The following is a 24,851-nucleotide window of genomic DNA, read 5'->3' on the forward strand; positions in this document are numbered from 1 at the left end:
CCCAATTGCCCTTTACAAATGTAAGAACATGTTTGTTTTCTATATGAATGTCCAATTATAGAGGAACATGAGTCATTGTGACATGAAAGGCCTTCTGGGGTGAAAGAAGAGAAAAAAATAATAAATACGAACAATCAGAGCATGCCCCAGCAGCCTTTCCACAAAGCTGAGCATTAGGGAATGACTTTTCATGTTTTATGCCATTCATTTGTCACAAAAACCATAAAAGGTTGTGGGGGAAAGTTAAATATTAAATTTGAATTCAATTGAACATGGACAAAAGCAATGGTCATTAAGTCCCAGAACAGATTGCATGAGCCACTTGAAGCATTCGTCCAGCACTGTTTTGGAGAAATGTCTATTTCAATCTATTCCTATGTGTTAGTTATTGAAAAACAACAGACAATTGCAAAAACAAGATAACCTTTTCAAGTCCCTAGAGCCCAGTTGTGAATAGCCCTCGTGACTGGGCCTCATGCCAAACAACTCATTACAAAAAGAACTAGGGCCCTAGGCCACGCCGAAAGTTCCTAAGACCTCTTCTTGTCTGCACGGACGGGTGACCTACTCTGGAGTCGAGGCTATTGCTTCCCGGTCTGGTAATGAATCCTCCGCAGTCTGGTGAGCATAAATATGTATATATGTTTCCCTTCTCCCCTTTCCATTGCAATTTGCTTATTATTGCTGCAGTGCCATTTATGTGAGATAAAGCTTGTTTACCCTTAAAGGTTTTTTTTTGTGTATGTTTTCTTCTCTCCTTGCATGTCTCTCGTACAGAACAGAGGTTCATTTTACAATTCTCTATAAAGATGAAAATTGAGGCTGATAAAGATGCACTGGTATGCTAAGACATAGTTAGTAGCTGGCAGAGTCACCACTGTGCCTTGAAGAAGACATATGCTCAACTACTAGACAGCTGGGCCAGGAACTACAGAGTGGGGAGGAAGTCCTGGTAAAAGTTGAGAAAAATGATAAAGAAGAAGAGAGTTTGACCCTGGAAGGCTGCTGTCAGGGACTTCGTCGGCTTCTCCGTTGTGCCTGGTTTGGCGCATTGGCATCATTCACACCTCTAGGTTAAGAATAGACTCATTTCCTCCTGGGGAGGGGACAAGGCTTTTCATGGTAAGACCATGAAACACCAGAGGCTTGGAATGTAGAGCTTAGATGAGGAAATCTCCATCCTTCAGAGACTTGGGCACGTGGACGACATGGGTGTTTATGGTGAAAAAGGTTTTAGGCCTCTGATATCAAATTTAATGTGGAGGTAGAGAATAATTAATCCATGAATACATTCAAGGCCTTCACGATATCATATCAGCTGTAAGACAACAGCACCCACTTTTATTAATAATCTTTATGAAGAGCATTATCCCAGAGAATTCCCAAAGAAAATACTCAGCCTACAAATGAGAAAACAAAGCTTTGTGATGTCAAATGGCTGCTCAGAAAAACACAGGTAAGAATGAGAATCTTCCACGGTGAGGGTTGCATGAAATTCCCTTTAAGCTACCTGAGGCTCTATGTCTGTCCCTGACATAGGGAGAAGGGCATGGGGAAGCCTCACTTTCTTTCTATTTTAGAGACAGGGCACAGGATAAGATACCCTAAGACAACCCTTTTGACTTAAAGCAACTTAATTGGGTCTTTTAAAACCTTAAAGGGAGTCTTGAGAAACAACTACAGCAACCCCACACCTGACAAAGGTGTCAGTGCTCGGGGACTCCAAGGTGAGAGAAACCCCTCACAGGGCCAAGGAATTGAGCGGATTAACTGAGAGAACAGAAAACTCAAATAGGTATAAATCAACTGAAAGGTAACTCAAATATATCAGTTGAAAAATTGAAATAGAAACATATTTTTTTGCCACATAGCTAGCAGATTGACAAAAAAATTAAAAGAATGTTGACATCCAAGAGGGTCTGGATACATAAAAGCAGATAAATTCAGAAACTACTATTTACAGTATATCTTTCACAACCCTTTTGGAATATATTCCGGCTTTACCTATTAAAACTTTACACTTTCCTACTGTTTCACTGAGTAATCATTTTCCTGGGAGACTATAATCTACAAGGGATTAGTAAATGTTGTGAGCTAGATTGCATTCACTTCCTAAAAATTATATGTTCATGTCCTAACACCTAGTGCCTCAGAACGTGACTATATTTGAACATATAGCCTCTGCAAATGTAGTTAAGTTTAAATGAATTAATTGGGGTGCATCCTAATTCCAGATGACTGGAGCCCTTATTAGAAGAGGCAGGAAGGACAGAAAAGCACAAGAGAAGATCTTGTGAACACAGAGATAGTAGATGATGATCTACAAGCCAAGGATGGAGACCTCAGAGAAACCACACAGCCAGTAGCTTGAGGTTGGATTTCTAACTTCCGGAATTGTGCCACATTCAATTTTTGTTGTTAAAGAACTTCAGCCTGTGGTACTGTATCATGGAAGTCATAGCAAACCGTTACAGCCTATTAGGACACAGATAAGATGTTCCCTGTAGCGGCTGGGCGCTGTAGCTTACACCTGCAATCCAACACTTTGGGAGGCCGAGGCTAGTGGATCACGACATCAGGAGATTGAGACCATCCTAGCTAACACGGTGAAACTCTGTCTCTACTAAAAAAAAAAACCACACACACAGAGAAAAAAAATTAGCCGGGCGTGGTGACAGGCGCCTGTAGTCCCAGCTACTCAGGAGGCTGAAGCAGGAGGATGGCATGAACCCAGGAGGCGGAGTGCAGTAAGCTGAGACTGCACCACTGCACTCCCACCTGGGCGACAGAGCGAGATTCTGTCTCAAAAAAAAAAAAAAAAAAAAGTTACTCCCTGTAGCATGGCTGAAGTGGAAATAGAATTTATTATGTCAGGCTCCACCAGTATTAAAAGCCTAAATTACTGAGGGAAAGGCCCCACTTATGGAATCTTATGAAGACATATGAGGGCACAGCTCCTGTCCTGATGGGGCTATAGAGGTGGGCTCTGGGAGACACATGTAAAGAGTTATATAAGACCCTTTTGCATAACTCCCACTTTTTGGGTAAAACGTCTCTCTAGTAACAGTGTGAACTTCTAAGAATTAGAGAAGATCTGGCAAGGCAGCGAAGCTGCCTGCTACGGGAAGTATCTGGGGTGGGTAGATATAACAATAAAAATAATACCAACATGCAAAGATACTCACAACCTAATGTAAAGTAAAAACAACACAAAAGTGTTTCTTTTGGCATTCCTGCAAGCATATGACCGGTGACTGTGTGCCTAAGTTGCCATTATGGACTAATGGAGGCCAGATTTCTCTGGGAATGAACTGTGGGTCCTTAATTGAGAAAGCCCTAAAACGGTTTCTGGGGAATCCTCACATTTGGGTCAGAGTCCTGGGCTTCCCTGGTCTTTTCCATTTGGAGACCTCTCTGTGCCCACCTTGACTCCAGTCTAGCACAGGCCATGGTTGTTGGCATGGTGCACCTGCCTTTTGTTCAATGAGATGGAGTAGTTGGACTCATCAAACAGCTCCTCAGGGATCTCCTGAATAGAGTTCTGCAAAGAAAGTGCCTGGAAGCCTGGCCAAGAGGCATCAATGGCATCCTGGCTTTCCCCACAGGGGAAATTCCAGTTAGAAAGTCTACTTCCCAGATCAGGCATATGGGAGCATTTGCATAGACCTCCAGCCACGGAGAAAACAAGATGACAGCTTGAAGCCTTAGAATAAACGTCTGAACAGACAAAGATGACCCCCAGCACTCACCTTCCCCTCCTGCCAGCTGTAACCTGCGGTATAAATTTGACAGACTTTTAGCCTCCGAATACCTGGAAATCTGCTCCTGTCAAGAAAGGACCCATTATCTCTTTATTTCCCACAAGACGTGGAGATGATGGGTGTGTGGCTACTGAGATGATATCAAAGGTGAGACCTGGCCTGGATAGGCCTGCCATGGGTGGCCTTGTGTTATCTATGGGTAACCCTTTCCAAATGACCAGAAGAGCCAGCGGTGCAGAATCAGCAATGTCTCCATCATAAAAAAAAATCTCTCAGTTCAAGCCTTCCTGAGATGAGAGCCTCAGAAATTCAAGACATAGCAGTAGAACATCTTGCTGTCTTCAGAGTCTCCTTAGTAAATACAAGGCTGTCTCTAGAATGAGGGCTGCAGGTTACCAGAGTTCTAAACTTTCTTTGAGTTTGTAACTAAGGAAGTGAGGTCACTTCGAGATTCCATCACCTGGGCTCCTGTGCGGGAAATGCACGAGGGGAAAATAAAAGGCACCCACAATAATTTTAAGGATAAACAGCATTTATCCCAAGTGTATGGCAATACAGACATTAAAAGCAAATAATATAATAAGCAAATTTCAATGGGAAGGAGAGAAAGAAAATATATATATGTATATTTATACATAAATATACATATATATATACATATATATAAATATACATATATATATGTATATTTACACTCACCAGACTATGGAGGATTCATTATCAGACTGGGAAACAACAGCCTGGGCTCCAGAGTCGGCCACCTGTCCACGTACAGATGAGGAGAGGTCTCATGAAAGTTCGGCACAGTCTGGGACCCCAGCTCTTTTTGTAATGAGTTGTATGGCATGAAGCACAGTCACAGGTGCCCTTCACAACTGGGCTCAAGGAACACAAAAGATCAACTTGTTTTTGCAGTTGTCTGTTGTTTTTTCAATCACTAATGTATAGGAATGGATTGAAAGATTTCTCTGAAACAGCGCTGGATGAACACCTCAAGGGGCTCATGCAACCTGTTCCAGGACTTGGTGACCATTGTTTGTGTCCATGTTCAATTGAGTTCATATTAAATATTTAACTTTTCCTCCATATTAGATTCCCAATTCTCAGAACCATGTCCACCGCCACAGGGCCTGGCTGGGAATATTGTCACTCATAGAGTTTAGAAGATGGAATGCTGATCAGTGGTGATGCTAGGGTGTTGGGTGAAGGCAGCTGGGACAGTCCCTCCAGGTTGACAGAGGAGTTGGCCTCTCTTGTGGAGTCCTTGGCATGTCATTTCCCCTTTGGGTCTCTGTTTTCTTATGTGGAAAATGTAGGAATAATGAGCCTACTGGGCAGGCCTCACAAGGCGATGATGGGGCTCAGAGAGAAAGAGAATATGAGGGTGCTTGTGTCTGGCTCATCCTGAGAGGGATGATGGCGAGAGCAATCCTGACAGCCACATTAAACCGAGGTGTTAAAAGTCGTTGTGAGGTAGTTGGGTCCCACCACAATTTCCAGTTGAGGAAACAGCTCAAGAAAACCCGACTGCATGCCCAAAATGACACATCAAGGGAGTGTTGGACCTGGGAGTGAGTCTAGAGTCAGAGCTCACTGGAGGTGGTCATAGCATTGGACAAGCTGACTCAGGCCACTTATCCATGTCCAAGGTTAGCGTGGCTGCGGCATAACAGAAAGAAGCATATTTTCACTGACCTTGTCCCTCATCCTAGCAGGTGGAGACCTACAAGTTGTGTACCCTGTAGTGGAGTCCCAGAGAGCCCAGATGAGGCTGTGACAGTAGAAGGTGAATGTGCCTATGGTGGGGAAGGGCTCCAGGGTTTCAGAGAACAGAGCTTATTTCTCCCAGCTGGAAACCTCCAACTCAAAAAAGCAGAGGGCCTTTCTACTCCAGCCCTTTTCTCCTGGGGCTGCAGTGCCTAAAACACCTTCATTAGACAGAGCAGAGCAAGGCCTGGGAGAGCTGGGCTCCGTGTGGCTTTTAAAAGAGGTGGAGCCAGGGACCACATGACCTTGTGGCTTTTAAAATCCCACCAAGGAAGTAATTATGGTGAGGTTGGTGGCCATAGAGGCCAGCTAATGGGAAGACATAGAGAATTGGGAAAAGGCAGCTGAGGGTTCTCAGCTACTCCAAGTGGGTAACCTAGGTAGAGGGCGCCAGGAGGCAGGGGTTTATAAGATTTCAGGGGACAGGACTTGGGTGGGCACCTGAGAGCAGGTGCTCCTCACCACTACCACTCTGATGGTGCAGGTGTCATGCCCTCTCTGGGGACATTCCTCACTGATGTGGTGATGCTGGACATTCCCATGAAGGAGTGTGTGGATGTGAGTGAGCCTGGAGCAGACAGGTCAGGGACCAGGATCCTGACGCCTGGGAGAAGAGAGTCTTGAACTGAGCTCCTAGATCTCAGTCCTTGCCAAAATTTTTTGCGAGGGCCTCACAGCCCTCCCCACCCCACAAACAGGGTATTTTACTCATGAGTGATGGAGGCTCCACAGCAGCCATCAGTCCCACTCCCTGAGTGATGAAGCTGCAGAGCTGCAAGGCCTGTTTTGTGCACATTCCCTGACCCTGGTGGCTCTGATGGTGGTGAAGCTTCGAAATCGCTGGAAATGGAGGCTACTTATGGACCAGAGGACCTTTCTGATGGTCTTTGGCTTTCTGTCTTCCAGAGAAATGTGATCAAAACCCAGAAAAACTGAAAGGTGAGCAGTAGCTGAAGTACTCACTTTGCGGGAGGGTGGAGGTGGAAATCAGAAATCACCCTGGGCAGGACATTCCCTGGTCCCTTCTTCCGCATCTAAGATTTATTGAAAGGGAGTAATACACAGAGAAGGAGGAGACCTATCCTAATGCAGAGTGCAATCAGGGGAGTGAAGTTGATGACAACTTCCTAGAGGAAGGGCCGTCTACATTCAACTCTTAGAACCAGTTAGGGCTCCATGATATTGGAGGGGAGGTGAGAGCCCCTTAAAATAAACAAGCCAGAGACCAGCCCTGCTCCCTTCTTCTTTTATAAGTCCCCTACAGAGTCTTTCACCCAGGCCCTGTCAGCATCCTGTCTTTCCCTCTGTCTCCAGAAGATTAAAGTCCTCCTGGAGATGCAGCGGTTCCAGATAGCTGGAAACCATCATCATCTTCAGACTCAAGAGGAATTTCGGGCTTGGTTCCAAGCCTGGAGCAGCATAATCAGAATAAAAGCCAAAGACCTAGCAGATGAGCATAGGGTAGGAGGGGAGACTGTCTTGCCGCGAGCCTCACACAGCCTGTGGCCATGGTTCCCTGGCTGGCATCAGGTCCTGTTGTACCTGGATTCCAGCTGCTGGGGAGGAAATGGGGGACCAGAGGTGTGGCTTCTGGATCCTCACAGCTGTCACTCTTCTCTGAAGTTGCTAGCCATGAAGAACAGTCTGTGATAAAATCTCAGAGCCATTAAGTGCCTGTTGTTGGAATTGCTTTCATGGCTCATTGAAGTTTGTACTAAGCATGGGCTCTGGAAGTCAGGCAGCTCGAATAGGGTCCCAGCCTCACCATTGACCAGCCCTGCGAGTGGGGCAGAAAGCTCACTGCTCTGGCACTTGAGGCATCACGTCATAAATTTAATGCACCCAATCCCCTTTTCACTGTTACCTACCTTTCTCTATAATCACCATGACCTGATCTCTGCTAGCATTTTCCTTTAAATGGATAAACATATGTTATATAGTATATATTATTATTCCTCATGATTTTTTTGCTATATTGTCTCTTTCCACTCATATGAGATATTTACAGCAGTTTAGTTCATAGAAACACAAAGTAGAAGAGTAGTTTCCAGGGACTACACAAAGGGCAATGGGAGGGGAGTGTTGTTTACTAGGTACAGAGTTTCAGTTTTAAAAGATTGAAAAAAAGTTCCTTATGAACGTGGACAATGGTTGCAAAACAATGTGAATGTATTTAATTTCTTTAAACTGCACACAAAAAAATACTAAAATGGTTAATTTTATGTATTTTTATATTTTACTAAAAGGTAAAAACTACTTTCTAAAATGAACAGACTATAGCTATTTGCAACTGGTGGGTGAATATCACAAATGTAATGTTGCATAAAAGAAAGCAGACATGCCAGCTTGGGCAACATGGTGAAACCCTGTCTCTACCAAAAATACAAAACAATTAGCCGGGCATGGTGGTGCAAGGCTGCGGTCCCAGTGACTCAAAAGGCTGAAGTGGAAGGATATCTTAAGCCTGGTAGGCAGAGGTTGCAGTGAGATCATGCCACTGCACACCAACCTGGGGAAAAGAAAGAAAGAAAAAAGAAAAGAGAAAGAAAGAAGGAAAGAAAGAGAGAAAGAAAGAAGACAGAAAAGGAAAGAAAGAAAGAAAACAGAAAAGGAAATAAAGAAAATAGATGTACAAGTATATATACCATATAATTTCATTTATATAAACTACTACAATCAAATAAAACTGAGGTTCTGACTTCCACTAAGTGTGGAGTAGCTTGTTGAACTCTCACAAATAACAATGATGAAACTTGAATAAAATATATTATTATAGAAAAACGCTATGCGTAATACATATATGATATGTGTGTTTAACAACTGAATGAAGATTTCAGCTATGCCCACTGTAGCGGAGATAAGCATTGGTTTGACACTAGCCCAATGAACTCTGTTTATAAGACAAAAGTCTTCAAGGTAAAACAACAAAATCCAGAATTTCTATTCTAAAATTATCATTTATAGTTTCTAGTACACAATTTAAAAATTCATAAGACTTGTAAAGAAACGTGAAAATGTCATCCATACACAATATCAAAAGCAGGCAGTAGAAGCTATCCCAGGATGTTGCAATCAGCAGACAAGAATTTGAAGGCAGTTTTTATGAATATGTTCATGGGGAAAAAAGAAAATATTCTCTTCATAAACAAACAGATGTGGAACTTCAGCAGAGAAATGAACTTATATATAAAAAAACTAATAGATAAGGAAATGAAAAAATCTTTTGAGTTTAGCCACAGATTTAAAACAGAAGACACAGCAATAAAAATTATCCAGTCTGGGGAAAAAAAAAGTACAAAAAGTTTAAAGGAAATGAACAGAGCTCTCGAGACCTGTGGAATGACTGAGTCTAAGGAGAAGGGAGAGACAAAAAAAATTAAATAGGGAACAAAAGTAAATCAACAACTAATAGCGGAATACTTCCAAAAACTGTCCAAATACCTAAATATTTATATCCAAAAGGTCAATAAATACAAAACAAAATACAAATAAAACCACAGCAAGGCCATATCGTGGTTTATGAAACAGGCAAGGCAGGGCTTTTGCTTGACTTGCTATGATATCTAATTGCTACTATTTATGGATACTGTGGAAATAAATAATAAATAGAATGGGAGATAGGTTATTCTCAGAGTTTTTTTTTTTTTTTTTGCAAAGATGACTGTTATTAAAGGTAGATGACTTTCCAGCATGTCGAAAGGGGCGTGGCAGGGGAGGGGCGAGGAGAAGGGTCGGGGCTGAGGGAGGGGCCCTGCAAAGGTCTGGGCCCGCCCAGCTCCCCGAGAGCAAGCGTTATGGCAACGCTGGGCAGGCTGTCGGAGGCTCCGGGGCTCTGTCTTGTCAGAGAGAAATCAAACTTCAGGCACAAATAGTCGTGCAACTGGCACGTGGGGAGACTGTGTCACAATTACAAGTGAGACCACCTGCCCTGGCCACGCTGTCTCCTCGCACGCAGGAGAAGTTTGGGAACAGATAGGCTCCTCTCAGCAGGGCGGAATTGCACTGGAAACATGGAGGGGCGGAGGAGAAGATGAAATTTTCCCCGCAGTGTTGGAACTGTAGTCTCAGAGAAGATGAAATTTTCCCCGTAGTGTTGGAACTGTACTCTCAGATCCACTCCCAGGCTTTTTGTCGCGGTAGTCGGACTATAATCCCAGCATGCGCTGGGCTTAGGGGAGGTGCCCAGCCCTGGAGGAAGGGTCAACAGGGTGGGTTCCTCGCAAGGCATCCTGGGAGTCATAGTCCTTAAACGGTTTCCAGCACGTTGATCGGAAGGCTACTGAACTACAATCCCAGCATGCACCGGGATTGGGGCGGTGTGTAACGCTGGAGGGAAGGATAGAGAGGCTCGTCCCTGGCCAGGGATGCTGGGAGTTATGGTCTCTTAACGGTTTCCAGCGATGGCCCCCCGCCTGCAGACTACAATCCCAGCAGCCACCGGGCTTCGAGGCGGTGTGTAGCACTGAAGGGAAGGATAGGGAGGTGCGTCCTTTGCCAGGCGTGCTGGGAGTTATAGTCTCTTAACAGTTTCCAGTCAGTTGGTTTCAGGGCTACCTGACTACAATCCCAGCATGCGTTGGGCTTGGGGGCGGTGCGCAGCCCTAGAGGAAGGATTGGGACGGCGGGTACCTCGCAAGGCATCCTGGGGGTCATAGTCCTTTAAGTATTTCCAGCCCATTGGTCGCGAGGCTAACGGACTACAATCTCAGCATGCGCTGGGTTTGGGACGGTGTGTAGTATGGAAGCGAAGGATAGGGAGGCGCGTCCCTAGCTAGGAGTGCTGGGAGTTATGGTGTCTTAACGATTTCCAGCCCATTGGTCGCCGACCTGCTAACTACAAAACCAGCATGCGCTGTCTGTCCTCCCCCGTGGTGCGCAGCCCTGGAGGGAGGGACAGGGCGGTGTGGACCTCGTCCTTTCCTAAGCGATGCCACATGCTGATTCTGTGCCAACCCCTCGCCAAGGGAGTCCGCAGAAGGACTTGAGGGGCAGGTCTAGGCTGGGCGATGAGGACGGTGTGATCCTGCGAAGTGCACCTCCCTTGCTCAAATAAGAGGTGTCTGGTCCTCACTGCACAGCGCACTGCACATCTCGGTGTCCTCTCACATACACACCCGCGGGGGGTTTCCAGAGCATCGCACCTCTTCCAGCCCAGGAAGCCGCCTGCTCTGCTAAACTCCATGGGAACTGAGACATCCACCTGCTGCGTGGCCCACCCGTGAGCAACTCCATAGCTTTCAGGGGGTGATGCGGGCTGTGGCTCCTTCGTGAAAATGTCACCGTCTGCAGCGCCTTTCTTGTGATATAGAACTTGACGCGTGATAGAGGGTATTTATTGGGTTACCCAGGATCTGCTAACAGCAGAGGAGAAAACCACAATTCCCAGGCATAAGAATCTACCTAAAGATGATGGTTTAGATATTTTACAGTTGAAATCACCAGCCTTATCTCAACTGAGTCCTGACTGACGAGTGTCTCAAAAACGCAGTTGGTGACCTGATCCCTCAGGAACAGGTGGTGCTCCAGCTTTGTGGGGATGACTTTCAAGGTGCAGAGCACTTGAGCAGTATTTGAAGTCATTCATGTTTTACATCTCTGCTTTGGATGGAAAGTTGATCACCCACAGCCGTTTGGGATGTACCTTAATATACTGGGGCTTATCAGTTAAATTTTTCTGTCTAGACAATGAAAACCCAGAAATTCCACTTGCAGGTAGCCTCTTAATAATCGACGTCCCTAAGTTCCTTATATCCTCAGGATGGTTCCTTTTGTTCCCAGATGTTACCAACTTTCATGATGCATCTAATCTGTACAAACCTGTGTATTTCTCTATGTGAAAAGAATACTTTGTTCAAATTACATGTTCTTATAATTTTCACTTGTGATTAGTGAGTATAGGACACTATTAAAAAACCTGAAAAACCTCATCATAGCAATTGAATCACCTTACTGTACTTTATGAGGAATTAACCCCTTCAGGATTAATTACACATGGGTTCATCAGCACATTTGTAAAGAAAGGAAGAAAAACTGTATGGCCTTTATAAAATTGGAAAAATAAAGAACTATATATAGGGAGACCACAGAACAAAACTAGGGCCATTCTCTTATTTTAAATAGACTCTATGGGGTCGAATGCCTGCATTCTTAAGCTATCCTGCAATATTCTCATCCTACTCTTCACTGTGTATTTAGGTGGGGTTTTCTGAATTCACTTGTCCAGAGCGTTAGTGGGGATGTTGTAACGTGAGGATATCCATCGTCTATCATCTTAATAATTAATGAAGAGAAGAGCCTTGAGATCTGTGTTCAGATGCACTGCTGCTGAGTATGTGCCTGCAAAGACACTGCCCACAGCGGTGGCCTCAGAAATTTGAACCTGATGCCACCACACCTGCTGTTCACAGATCTAGGTGCTCCTTGTGATTTGAGTCTCCTGCTTAGATTTGTGGTTGTGAACCTGGTATGCTCACCGCATTTATGGTAGTATCTTTTGTGTTGCCTTTTCTATTCCATTTGTTTCCTGGTAACTCACTGTGTAACTGCAATTCAGAGAATATGTGCGGATTCCACCCCCCACTACCTAAGTCACTGTACACTGGTCACATTTGTGTCATGTTGTCAGACTCCACGCACTTCCTCTCTAATGGAATTTGTGGAAGAAATATAGTTACCTGCAGATCTCCTCAGTGTAATGTGGCTGGGATTGATTATGAAGATGGGCATGTTGTCCTTGGCCTCATTGACATTATTCAAAATACCTTTCCCATATTTTGAAGTTTGATACTACTTTGTTAATGTGAACACTTGCCATAGCAGGCTCTATTAAATATCTTTGTGAATTTAACTGTCAAAACAACTTATGAAGTAGGCACATGATCCTCATTTTACAGGTGAGGAAACCAATGTTCCAGGATTTTGAGTAATTTAATTAATTTTACACAACTTTCTGGTGCATTTTGAATCTTAAGTTGAATCTCTGCCTCCACAGTGTGTGGGCTTACCTCCTTTTCTATTTTGTGCCTCTCTTCTAGCATCTGCAAGCGTACATGTTTTATTTTTAGTACATCTACTACTTGATGGTAGGAAACTTGACAAACAGGTCCTTAGTGGGAGAGAAAACTCACTGGCATTTGTCCTTCTCTCTGCTGCTTCTTACTCTGGCAGGTGTGAGATTTATCAGGTGAGATGGAGCAGTGGTAGATCCTGACCAGTCCTCACCTGGAATATTTGTTATTATAAAAAAAATAGTCCTCTCACTTTTTACAAGTGTAATTTCTTTGCCTTAAAGTTTTGTCTGGGCTTTCTCTTACAGGTTCCTGCGAATGAAGTTGCAAATATTGATGAAGATAATACTACTGCCTTGCTGTCAAACAGTAACAGTCACTTTTTTTGTATCTCCAATTATAAATGCAATACAGACTGTAAAAAGAAAAGAACACATCATAAATATCTTTATAAAGTAAAATTCTTGGCTGGTGGCCGGGAGAAGTGACTCATGCATGTAATCTCAGCACTTTGTGAGGCCGAGGTGTGTGGATCATGAGGTCAGGAATTTGAGACCAGCCTAGCTGACATGGTGGAACCCCGTCTCTACTAAAAAATACAAAAATTAGCTGGTCTTGGTGGCGGGTGCCTGTAATCCCAGCTACCCACGAGGCTGAAGCAGGAGAATCACTTGAACCCAGGAGGTGAATTGTGCAGTGAGCCAAGATTGTGCCACTGCACTCTAGCCTGGGCAAGAGAGTGAGACTCCATCTCAAAAACAAAACAAAACAAAAACTTGGTTGGCCTAGTGGCTCAATCCCAGCACTTTGGGAGCCCAAGGAAGGTGAATTGCTTGAGCCCAGAAGCTCAAGACCAGTGTGGGCAACATGGTAAAACCCTCTCTCTACAAAAATACAAAAATTAACCAGTTATGGTGATGTATACCTGTATTCCCAGCTACTAGGGAGGCTGAGGTGGGAGGATTGTTTGAGCCTAGGAGGCCAAATTTGCAGTGAGCTGTAATCACACCACTGCGCTTCCATGTGGACAACAAAGTGAGACCCTGACTCAAAAAATAAAGACATAATAAACTGAAAGTCCCCTTTATTCCCTTCTCTTCAAACTCACTTTTTTTTATTTGAAAAAACTGTTAAGAGGTTGTTTTTTATTCTTCTGGCTAAGTTGTATAAATTTCTCTCTCTTTTTTTTTTTTTTTTGAGAAAGCGTCTCGCTGTGTTGCCCAGGCTGGAGTGGAGTGGCACGATCTCGGCTCACTGCAAGCTCTGCCTCCTGGTTTCACGCCATTCTCCTGCCTCAGCCTCCCGAGTAGCTAGCACTAGAGGTGTCCACCACCACGCCCGGCTAATTTTTTGTATTTTTAGTAGGGACAGGGTTTCACCGTGTTAGCCAGGATGGTCTTGGTCTCAATATCCACCCCCCTGATCTGCCCACTTCGTCTTCCCAGAGTGCTGGGATTACAGGCGTGAGGCACCGTGCCCTGCCTGTTCTATAAATTTCTAAGTGATACACATAAAGTTTATTTTAAAATTTACATCACACTACATTTTCTTAAATCTACTGTTTCTCCAGGTGTATTCTATCTATCTATCATCTATCTATCTATCTATCTATCTATCATCTATCTATCTATCTATGACAAGGCCTTGCTCTGTCACCCAGACTGGAGTTCAGTAGCTCAATTATGGCTCACTGCAGACTCAAACTCTCTGGCTCAAATGATTTTCTAACTTCAGCTTCTGAAGTAGCTGGGAGTACAGGTGCATGCCACTACTCCTGGCTAATTGTTAGTTTTTTTTTTTTTTTTTCTTTAAACAGGGTCTCATTCTGTCACCTGGGCTGGAATGCAATGCACAATCACAGCTCACTCTAGCCTTGACGACTCAGGCTCAGGCAATTCTCCTGCCTCAGCCTCCTGAGCAGCTGGGACCACAAATGTGTATTAGCACACTTGGCTGTTTATTATTGTTTGCAGAGACAGGGTCTCCCTATGCTGCCCAGGCATGTTGTGAACTCTTGTGCTTAAGCAGTCTGCTACCTCGGCCTCCCAAAGTGCTGGAATTACAGGTGTGAGCCACCACAACTTACCCAGCCTTTTTACTTTGTGTAAGAATAGCATCAGTGTATTAAAAATATAACGGAAATTATTTATGGTGTCTTTTCAATTCTTATCCATTAAAATTCTCTTGTTAGAGCCTTTTATTAATGGTTATACTGTATTTTCTGTGAAATTTTACTGTCATACACTACATGCCAATTATTCAAGGTACCCGAACTTCATGACTGCACAGTCACAGTAGAATATTTTAGTTATCTAAAAAATATTTTTATAAATGATATATCAAGTTTATATGCAAGGTAGCCTGGTCTGGTAGCAGGTGCTTGTAATCTCAGTGAAGGCTGAGGCAGGAGAATGGTTTGAACTCAGGAGGCGGAGGTTGAAATGAGCCGTCGTCTCACCACTGCCCTTCAGCCTGGGTGACAGAGTGAGACTCTGTCTCAAAAAAATAAAAAAAAACTTTGCTTGCAAGATTTTATGAGTAAATATGTTTCTTGTTTTTCTTCACAATTCCATATTACTGTCTCGATTATTTAGAATAGGTTTCAGGGCAGCAGTTGATTTTATTTTCGGTTTTACGTATGCATTATAACATTGGATGTTATAATTTCCAACTCTGCCTGTACACTTCAAGTCAATGTGGATTTTAAAAAAAATTTTAATAGTACAAACTATTCATAGATTCAACTTCATAATGTTAAAAGCAATGGCAGCTCCTGGTTTAAAAAGGGAACGGTGGAAGCAGCAGGCCATTTTATTTAAAATCGCGTTAGATTTTTCGGATGGATGATAGTTAAGATCATTAAATCCCATTACTGCTTCTAAGATTTCCACAAAATAGCACATTAAATCCTCAGTCCTAAGCAATCACGACAGAGATTCAAAATTGCCTCTCAATGTCAAGGTAAACAGCGCAGTCTTCTCTTCCAGTAAAGGAACATCATTTGATATGCAAGGGAGAATAGCAATCAGACACTTACAAGATCCTGCTGTAGAAATAACTTCCATGTTTTCATCCGCCATGTGTATCCTCACCTCTGTCTCCCATGCAGTAACACTATCAGTTTCCTCATCTGTCCTTTCTACTTTCTTTGAAAGAGCATGCTGATTGCAGACAATACACGACAGAGGCATTTCAAATCAGAAAGCAGTTTCTTGAGATATACGTGATTTTAGTTTTAAGTAGAATGTCCTGAAGAGTTTTAGTTACAATACCACCTTCAAGAGGATGGTGGTGAAACTCATAGTAAACATTTGGCAAAACATAGGTTATGGGGCAGGCATCTCCTAGAAACACTTCATCGGGGTTTATATATGAAATGTGAAAAATCGTAGGTTTAATCCTGGCACAGAACCAAAACTGAGTGCATTGCACTTGAACAGCTGACCAGTCCCCAGCACAGGTCTATATCAAGAAACGGAGAAGAAAGAATCCTTTTAACCACAGAAAGGTCTTCATTTGCCCAAATTGAAAACCAAATTTCACTCGGGAAACTAATGTTGGGTTTAATTAAAATATAAATCTGTCATACGTTTTGAAAATTAAATTATTTATGTGTTTGTTTGTCTCTATAAATATGTCCCCAACTTTGCTCATGGCTTATCTTCCATATTTTTTGGCTGATTTTCAGTGGTTGTCTTATCTTGTGTGGATGAATAGTCAATGAAATAGTCTTAATTTCACAATGTGTTTAATTATAAATCTATACTTCCTTTGTGTGAGAGAAAATCTTTTGTGAACAAAATTTAATTTTTGGAAAGCTTTATAAGTCCATATTTTTCCTTTTAAAAATTGCGATTGTGGTAAAAACACATAATGTAAAATTTACCATTTTAATTCTTTTTAAGTGTATATTTCATTAGCGTTAAGTACATTCACATAGTTATGCAAAAGACCTGCGGAACTTCTGTGTCTTGCAAAACTAACATTAAATGTCTTTTAAGACAATTGCCCATTTTACCATCTCTTCAGCCCTTGACAAACACCATTCTAACTTTTTTTTTCCTATGAGTTTGTCTACTTAAGATACCTGATTATGAATGGAATCATAGACTGTCACTTTGTTCCTGGCTTATTTCACTTAACGTGATATTCTCCAGAATTATCATATAATGTGACTTTTTAAAGACTGAAGAATATTCGACTTTGTGTATGTGCCACTTGTTATTAATGTGTTCATTGGTCAAGGGACATCTGGATTGTTTCTGCCTTTTGGCTTTTGTTAGTAATGTTGCAATAAATTTGGGTGTGCAAATATCTCTTCTGGATCATGTGTTGTATATTTTAAATACATAGCCTGAATGGGGTTTGCTGGATTGTATAATAATCTCATTTTAAATTTTTTGAAGAGCTTTCATACTATTTTAAAAATAGGTTTGAGGTGATAGATTATTGTGACTTTTCTTTGTATTTTTCTAGAAGAGAGTTGTCGAGTATCCTTTTAAATGCCTAGTCATTTCTATGTCTTCTTTGGAGAAAGTCATTTCAAACATGTGCCATTCTAAATCAAGTTATTAACTTTTTTTGCTGTTGAGTTGTAGGAATTTATACATTTTGAAAATTAACACCTACCAAATATGTGATTAGAAAATATTTTTACTCTTTTTTGTTATATGTATGTATGTATCCATATATATAACCCTGTACATGACAGGGTCTTGCTATGTTTTCATGGTTAGTCTCAATCTTTTGGCCTCAAGTGATTGTTCTGCTTTGGCCTCCTAAAGTTGTAGAATTAAAGGCATGAGACACCATGCCTAGCTTTCACCCACTTATTAGGTGACGTTTGTATGGCACTAAATGTTTTATTTGATGTGTAGAATAGTTGAAGCTTAATGTAGTCCCTTTTTTTGGTAGTTGTTCTTTTCCTTGTTGCTTATGAATTTGATGTCAAACTTAAGGAAAGAGTTTTAAGACTTATGTCATAAATTTTCCCTTATGTTTACTTCTAAGAATTTTATTATGTTTTATGTTTAAGTATTGAATTCATTTAAAAAACTTTTCTTTTTACATATGATACAAAGGAAGCATCCAACTTTATTTTTTTCTCTGTAAATATTCAATTTGGAAAATTCTTTGCTAAATAGATTCTTATTTTTCTATTGTGTGGTCATGGAAAGCTTATGGAAGATTATTTTATCACATATGCAAGGGTTTATTTCTGGGATCTCTATTCTGTTTCGTCATCTATGTATCTGGTTTTGTGGTAATACCATATAGTTTTTATTTTTGTAGCTTTGTATCATGATTTTGAATCAGAAAATGTAATACCTCTTTGTTCTTTTTAAAGGGTGTTTGGCTAGTCACCTTTCCTAAGCAACCTTTAGAATTATACACAAAAATTCTGCAAAAAAAATACCATTGGGATTTTGACAAAAATTACCTTACATTTTTATATCATCATGAGTGGTACTGACAACATTTTTTTTTTTTTTTTGGAGATGGAGATTTAGTGAGTCACTCAGTCTGAAGGGCAGGGGTGTGAGATGTGCTCACTGCAGGCTCCGCTTCCCAGGTTCAAGCAATTCTCCAGTCTCAGCCACCAGAGTAGCTGGGATTACAGTCATGCACCATCACATCTAGCTAACTTTTGTATTTTTAGTAGAGATAGGGTTTTGCCATATTCACTAGGCTAGTCTCAAACTTCTGATCTCAAGTGATCCACCCACTTTGGCCTCCCAAAGTCCTGGGATTACAGGCATGAGCCTCATGCCGGCCCTGACATCTTAACAATATTAAGTCACCTGACACTTGAGCAAGACTATATGAAAGATTTTGCTTAATTTCCTCTTATTTACATATTTGCCACATTTTCTTGCTTTTGTATTCTAGTTTCATTTACATTGTATGGCTTCAATTTTCTTAAATTTAATAAGACATGTATCCTAACAGAATGTACCATGTGTGATTTAGAATATTGCAGATTTTGCTCCTTTAAATTGGAGAGTTCTGTAAATGCTGGTTGGGTCTATAATGTTCAGGTTTGGCTTTCTTACTGATATTACTTCTGACTATTCTAGTCATTACTGAAAGTGGAGTCTTGAAGTCCACCATTGTTGTGTTGCTATGTATTTCTTGCTTGACTTCTGTCAATATTTGTTTTACATATTTGAAAGACGAGAATCAGTTGAACCTGGGAGGAGGAGGTTGAAGTGAGCCTATCGCGAGATCGTGCCACTGCCCTCCAGCCTGAGAGAAAGAAACTCTCTCTAAAAAAAAAAAAGAAAGAAAGATGTCAGTGCTATTTATAGTAGTACAAAAATTTAATGTAATTTCTGTCAAAATCTCAATGGTATATTTTTGCAGATTTTTCAAATTATATATATATGATTTATAAATTATTGTTATAGATTCCTGGAAAGTTAATCCATCTCAGCATTACATAATACCAATCTCTCTCGACCGGGCGCAGTGGCTCACGCCTGTAGTCTCAGCACTTTGGGAGGCCGAGGCGGGTGAATCATGAGGTCCAGAGATCGAGACCATCCTGGCCAACAAGGTGAAACCCCATCTCTACTAAAAAGTACAAAAATTAGCTGGGTGAGGTGGTGTCGTGTGCCTGTAGTCCCAGCTACTCGGGAAGCTGAAGCAGGAGAATCGATTGAACCAGGGAGGTGGTGGTTGCAGTGAGCCGAGATCGTGCCACTGCACTCCAGCCTGGTGACAGAATGAGACTCTGTCTCCAAAAACAAAAACAAAAATACAATACCAATCTGTCTCTTGTTCATATTTTTGATTTAAAATATATTTTGTTTAGTATAATTATGACCATGGCCCTCCAATTTTAGCTACTCTTTGCATAAAATATATTTTCTTTATACTGTTACTTTCAACTTATTTGAGTCCTTAGAGCTGAAGTGACTCTTGCAGAGAGCACATTGCTGGATTTTCTTTGTTCTTAATCCATTAAATTATTTATTAATTTTCTTTAAGGTATTTAACTTTTTATATTTGAAGTAATTACTGCAGTTATTGAAGTTACTTTGTTATTTGTAGTTGTCTTCTGTGTTTCTTGTAGATGTGTTATTTATCATTTTTTCTCTTACTGCTTTATTTCTGTTTGTTGATTTTGTAGTGACGTGATTGAATTTCTTTCTCATTTGCCTTTGCATACATTCTACAGGTTTTTTTGGTAATCATCCTGAGAAATAAAGACTTCATAAATCATCTTAAAGTTATGACAGTATATAACAACTATATTTCAACTGAATGCAAAGTTGTACCTCTTCACACCCCCACTGTTTTATTAATATCACATATTATCTTTCCTTATGGTCTATGAACACAAATTTATGCAGATTTTTGCTTCATGTTTTAAACCCCATGGCAATATTTTGAAAGTTTTGTGCACCATGATTATGACAGTAGAGATTTCTTTACCTGTTTATATATTTACCTTTAATAGAGAGCTTTCTATTTTCATGTGCTGTTATGATGCTCTGCAGCATCGTTTCATTTTTGGACGTGATAGACCCCTTTACATTTCCTTTAGGACTGTTCTAGTGGTTAGTAATACACTCATCTTTTATTTATTTTGGAAAGGTTTAGTTTTTTTATTTCTGAAGTGATATTACTCCAGTTGAAGGTTTTTGTTTGGAAGTATTTCTTCTTGTTTAATTACCTTGTCATGTGGGGATTTCTCAGCTACTTTTTAAAAATAACCTCTTTATTACTTTTCTCCTATATTGTTTTTGTAAGACTCCTTTTTATAAATACAATGGTCCACTTGATGGTGTGCAGTACATCCCATACTTTTTTCTTCATTCTGCTTAAATAATTTGTTTTCATCACTCAATATTTATAACTACAATGTCGTCAATTGTGTAATTTTTTCTCCTGTATTAGTCTGCTTTTGTGACTGTTGATTAAATTTTTAATATAGCTATTATGTTCTTCAGATTCACAATTGTTGGTTTTTAAAAATCTTTTTATTGATATCTCATTTTCTTTATGTATCACTTCTTCTAATATTCTTTTGTTGTCTATGTTCTGTTTTTGTTCATTAAGCAGTTTTTTCTAATTACATTTTATTGAAAACTGCACTGAATGCTAAATGTCCATCTTTACAATAAACAACTACAGTAACGGTAATTCGCACTACACTAAAACAAAACGTACTTCTGATAGCCATTATTTTTCTGTTTGGGACAATTTAAAAAATTTTTTCTTTTCTTACAAAAACGGGAATGTCCCTAATCAAAGGATCAAAACAGGCCATCTTTTTAAACAAAAAGACAATATTCACAAAAGACAATGAATAGAACATGTAACTAATTGATGCAAATCTAATATAATTTGTTAAAATCAGTCACATCCAATACAGCTGAAGTGTTCTTGTATAAAACACAATGTGAAGAAGACTTTATCAGTGTCTTAAAAAGTGGGTTTGTTCATAGACAATCTGACAAGTTACCATTAAAAGTGTTTCCTGTGACATAAGAAAATGCAATATTATTTTTCTTGAACACTTTTAGTGCAAGACTTCCCACTAAATAAAATAGCAGAGGATCTGAAACTGAGAAAATATACTTGATTACAAACAGCGTGTGAAACTTAATACTTTTTTTTTTTTTTTTTTTACATTATCGGAGGCTTTTACTGAACTTACAACCAACTTGCCCGCTCAGTATGCAGTTCAGATGTGAGAGACGCTTCTCTGTACAGGAGCCGGTATTGTCTTCAATCCTATGCGTGCAGGTGTCTACCACAGGCAAACAGTTTACTCCATATTTTCTAGTAATGTGATCTTCCTATTAGCAAAACACGGTAACCAGTCCCTGTAGACTGAAGGGACTCAAGTCACAAGATGGGGATTTCCTCCTCATGGTTTTTATTTTGATGTTTGAAGTCTTGATACAACATTCTGAGCAGGGTGTTCCGGACCTGCTGTGCCCAAGGGACTGATAAAGGAAAAAGTTGTATTTATTCTTTGTGATTTGATGCACAGATGAAAAACTAAACACATAATAACGGAAGTTGGTGGTTAATAAATCACATCCTAGTCTTTCAGAGCTTCCGTAAGCAGACGACATCTTCAGTTTTCTAGGTCTTGCAGTTTTAACACCGCAATACCAATGAGCATATGTCCAGAATCAGCTAAAAAGAGCGTCAGATTCTTTTTCTCTTAGTTTGTCTATTTTTCACTGTCTCTTCTTCAAAAGTGTATCTGAATGATTACCTTCCGGCATTCTCTGTTATTACTCGTTGGGGTGCTCTCGATTGTCCTCGTGTTTGAGGGCTGGTTGGGAGAGGGTGCTTGGGAAGGATGTGCCACTGTCAGGAGTTTATGAGTCACCAGGATGTCTCCAGGGAAGATCCCTTCCATGGATGCAGGAAGTCCTCCTGGACCCACGCCCACGATGCCTGGATGAATTTCTTGCTGGTCTATTTCCCACCAAAGCACAGATGTGACAAAGAATTCCTCGTTCACACAGTTTCTTAAACTTCCTGGGATGCGACCTGTGATGGCTCGGCGAAGCTCGGTGGCAGCTGTCTCCCTCATCTCCAGTGACACCTGCTGGCTGTAGCAGGCAGTGTGAGGAGTGCAGATGAGATTGGGGGCATCTTTCAACGGACCCTGAGCAAAGCTAAAGGGCTGCGACTCATTCACGTCGAGGACTGCCCTTCGTATCCTGCCTTCCTTGAGGGCCTGTGCTAAGGCTTTCTCGTCCACCAGGCCACCACGGGCTGCGTTCACAAGGAATGCTCCCTGCCTCATCTGCTTTATGGTAAAGTCATTGATGAGGTGTTGCTTATGTTCGTTGAGACTGCAGTGCAAGGAGACGCAGTCGCTCTGATACAGCCAATCCTGCAGGGTGTAGACCCTCTGCATGCCCAGGGACTGCTCGATCCCATCCTGCAAGTAGGGGTAATAAAATATGACGCTGAATCCAAAGGCTGTGGCTGGAACTGCAAAAGCCTGCTGCGTGCGACCGTAGCCGATGAGGTCCGGCGTCTTCCCACGAATGCGGGCCACTCCCGAGGCCACCTCGCAGATCTGCTCCATGTTCTGAACCCGCTTGCCTTCCCACAGTGCCTGGTACAGCCATGTGTTCCTCCGGTACATGTTGAGAATGTGGCAGTTGGTGGAATTGGCTGTCTCTTCCACGGCTGCGGACAGGATGTTTCACACAGCAATTCCGAGCTCACTGGCAGCCTTGATGTCCACGTTGTCATAGCCACTGCCCACCCCCACGATCACTCTCAAGGACTTGAAATTTGCCAGAACCTCCCTGGTGAGGTGATTGTGTGGTGCATCATGGCGCCCACGGCTCTGTTTAGAACTTTCTCGTGGATTTCCTGCGTGGGCTGCATCATAGAAGGCCACGGTGGCCAGGTCCTTCAGGATGGGCATGTCCACAGTGCAGTCACGGCCGACCAGGAACGCTGCCAGTGAGCGGGGGCTTAGGGTGTCTTTCATGATCTGGCGGCGAATTCCTTCACAAATTCTGTCCAATCGCTGTCTCTTGACTCAGCGCTTATCCACAAGGGCCATTCTTTACGGAACTTTGCAACTCTCAGATCAAAAGGTAAAGCAGTCCTCTAAGAACTTAGGGGAACTCGCAGGAGTCTGTGTGCATGATGCCACTATGAACCCAATATAAATTTGTTCACAAACTCTATAGTTCACACGATGGGCTGTCCGTCTTTTTAAGGGAATATAGCTTCATTGGTTCAAAACCATTTAAGGTGATGAAACCCATTTGCTTGCAACTCAGCCACCATCGCTCAGTCAATCAACGAATCTCACCACGACCCCAGGTCTGGAGCTCCTGGAGTCCGCGACCGCTGGGGGTGGACGTGGCTTCGGCCTGGTGCAGCCAGGTCCTTGCTCCTGCTCTGAGCCTCGGGCGTGGGTTGGGGGTCCACCTGGGTGTCCCGCATGGTGTCTAGGCTCCTCCCTTGCCGGAGCCCTGCGGACCGGAGGAGTGTTCATATTATTAAGGAGCTTTGATAATTATTTTGATTTTTAAAATTATATAATGCAAAAACAACAACAACAAAGAATAAACCTACAAATTTTGACCTTTAAAAGTCAACAAAGATTTTTAAAGGTCAATATTTGTAGGTTTATTTTATTTCTTCAATTGGGACATGTTTTCGTCCTTTTCTGTATGCCCTGCAATCTTTTGATGAGATTCAGAAATTTATAAAACAACTGTGTAATGTAGTATGTACAAACTTGCTTACTACAAGATAATACAACAATCAGTGAGGCTGTACATTCTGGTACTTCATTAACAGTGTCTTCAATGTGTCTTCTCTGGGCTTGTGTGTGTATTTTTAAGGTAAAGATATTTTTCCCATTGTTTTCCAGACACTGTAGTCCTTTGCTTCCGCAGATGATTGTAGTGTTTGTTTCTCTGAGGCTGTGATAAGCATGTAACTTCTCTTCTCAGCAGTCATAAGTTGTCATTCTCATTACTCTGCCATTTCCTTTAGCATTCCCTGTTGGGGGAGACAGAATCTAGTCATCAGCGGTAGCCCACAAAGCCAAACCTTTGAACATATGTTCCACTGTTCTCATTCTATACTGAGGGAGATACTAAAAGTTGGACGTTTTCTCTTGAGCCCAATTGCTGTTCTGGGAAAGAAGAAGGGATGTGGTGAATATAAGCCAGACCTGGTTGCCTTGTACAGCAAGCTTTTCCAACCCACCTTGTTTTGTTTTTGTTATGGCTCTGTTTTGTTTTAGGTTTTTAGCAGCCTGCAGCAATGGTTTTTGGGTTCTGTCTCTAGTCATAAGTGGAAAAGGGGGATGAGGAAAGGGCCTTACTGGCTCAACCAGAAACAGAAACTAAGAACTCATGGCTGTAGTCTCCCATGGATGCCCCTGTTCTACAGTAAAGGAAATATCTTTGGAATGTAAAAAGAGAGAAAATAATAGGCATCACCCCAATAGGGAAGAATGAACAAATAACAAAGATGAGAGGTGCAAAAGGCCAAGGAGAAAACCTTAAAAATGTGGTGTGGGAAGTTCTGCTTCAAAGAAATTGGTTCTGGAAAATTATAAATTTACTTCTTTTGCTGCCACAGGTGGAAATTTCCTACCCTACGCTTATTATGCTCTTAAATCTTCTAAGGCTTCTCCTGTTCATCCACTAACATTTCAGGGCATTCACAGTGAGAGCCAAAGTTCGCCTCTTCTTTCTGATATTCCCATGAAGCCCTTGTGGTCTGAGTGCTTTTCCATTGTTTTTGGGATCTGAGGAAATCTGCACATTTTGTGAGACTTCTATGTTAAGCTGTTTTGTAAAAA

General features: G+C 41.6%; 1 pseudogene; it reads right to left on the reverse strand.

Moving 5' to 3' along the window:
- Nucleotides 1-21,789: 21,789 nt before the first annotated feature.
- Nucleotides 21,790-23,913, reverse strand: LOC129393845 (C-terminal-binding protein 2-like; annotated as a pseudogene).
- Between the last annotated feature and the right edge of the window lie 938 nt (nucleotides 23,914-24,851).

The sequence above is a fragment of the Pan paniscus genome, chromosome 15 (assembly GCF_029289425.2).
Source record: "Pan paniscus chromosome 15, NHGRI_mPanPan1-v2.0_pri, whole genome shotgun sequence".
NCBI lineage: Eukaryota > Metazoa > Chordata > Mammalia > Primates > Hominidae > Pan > Pan paniscus.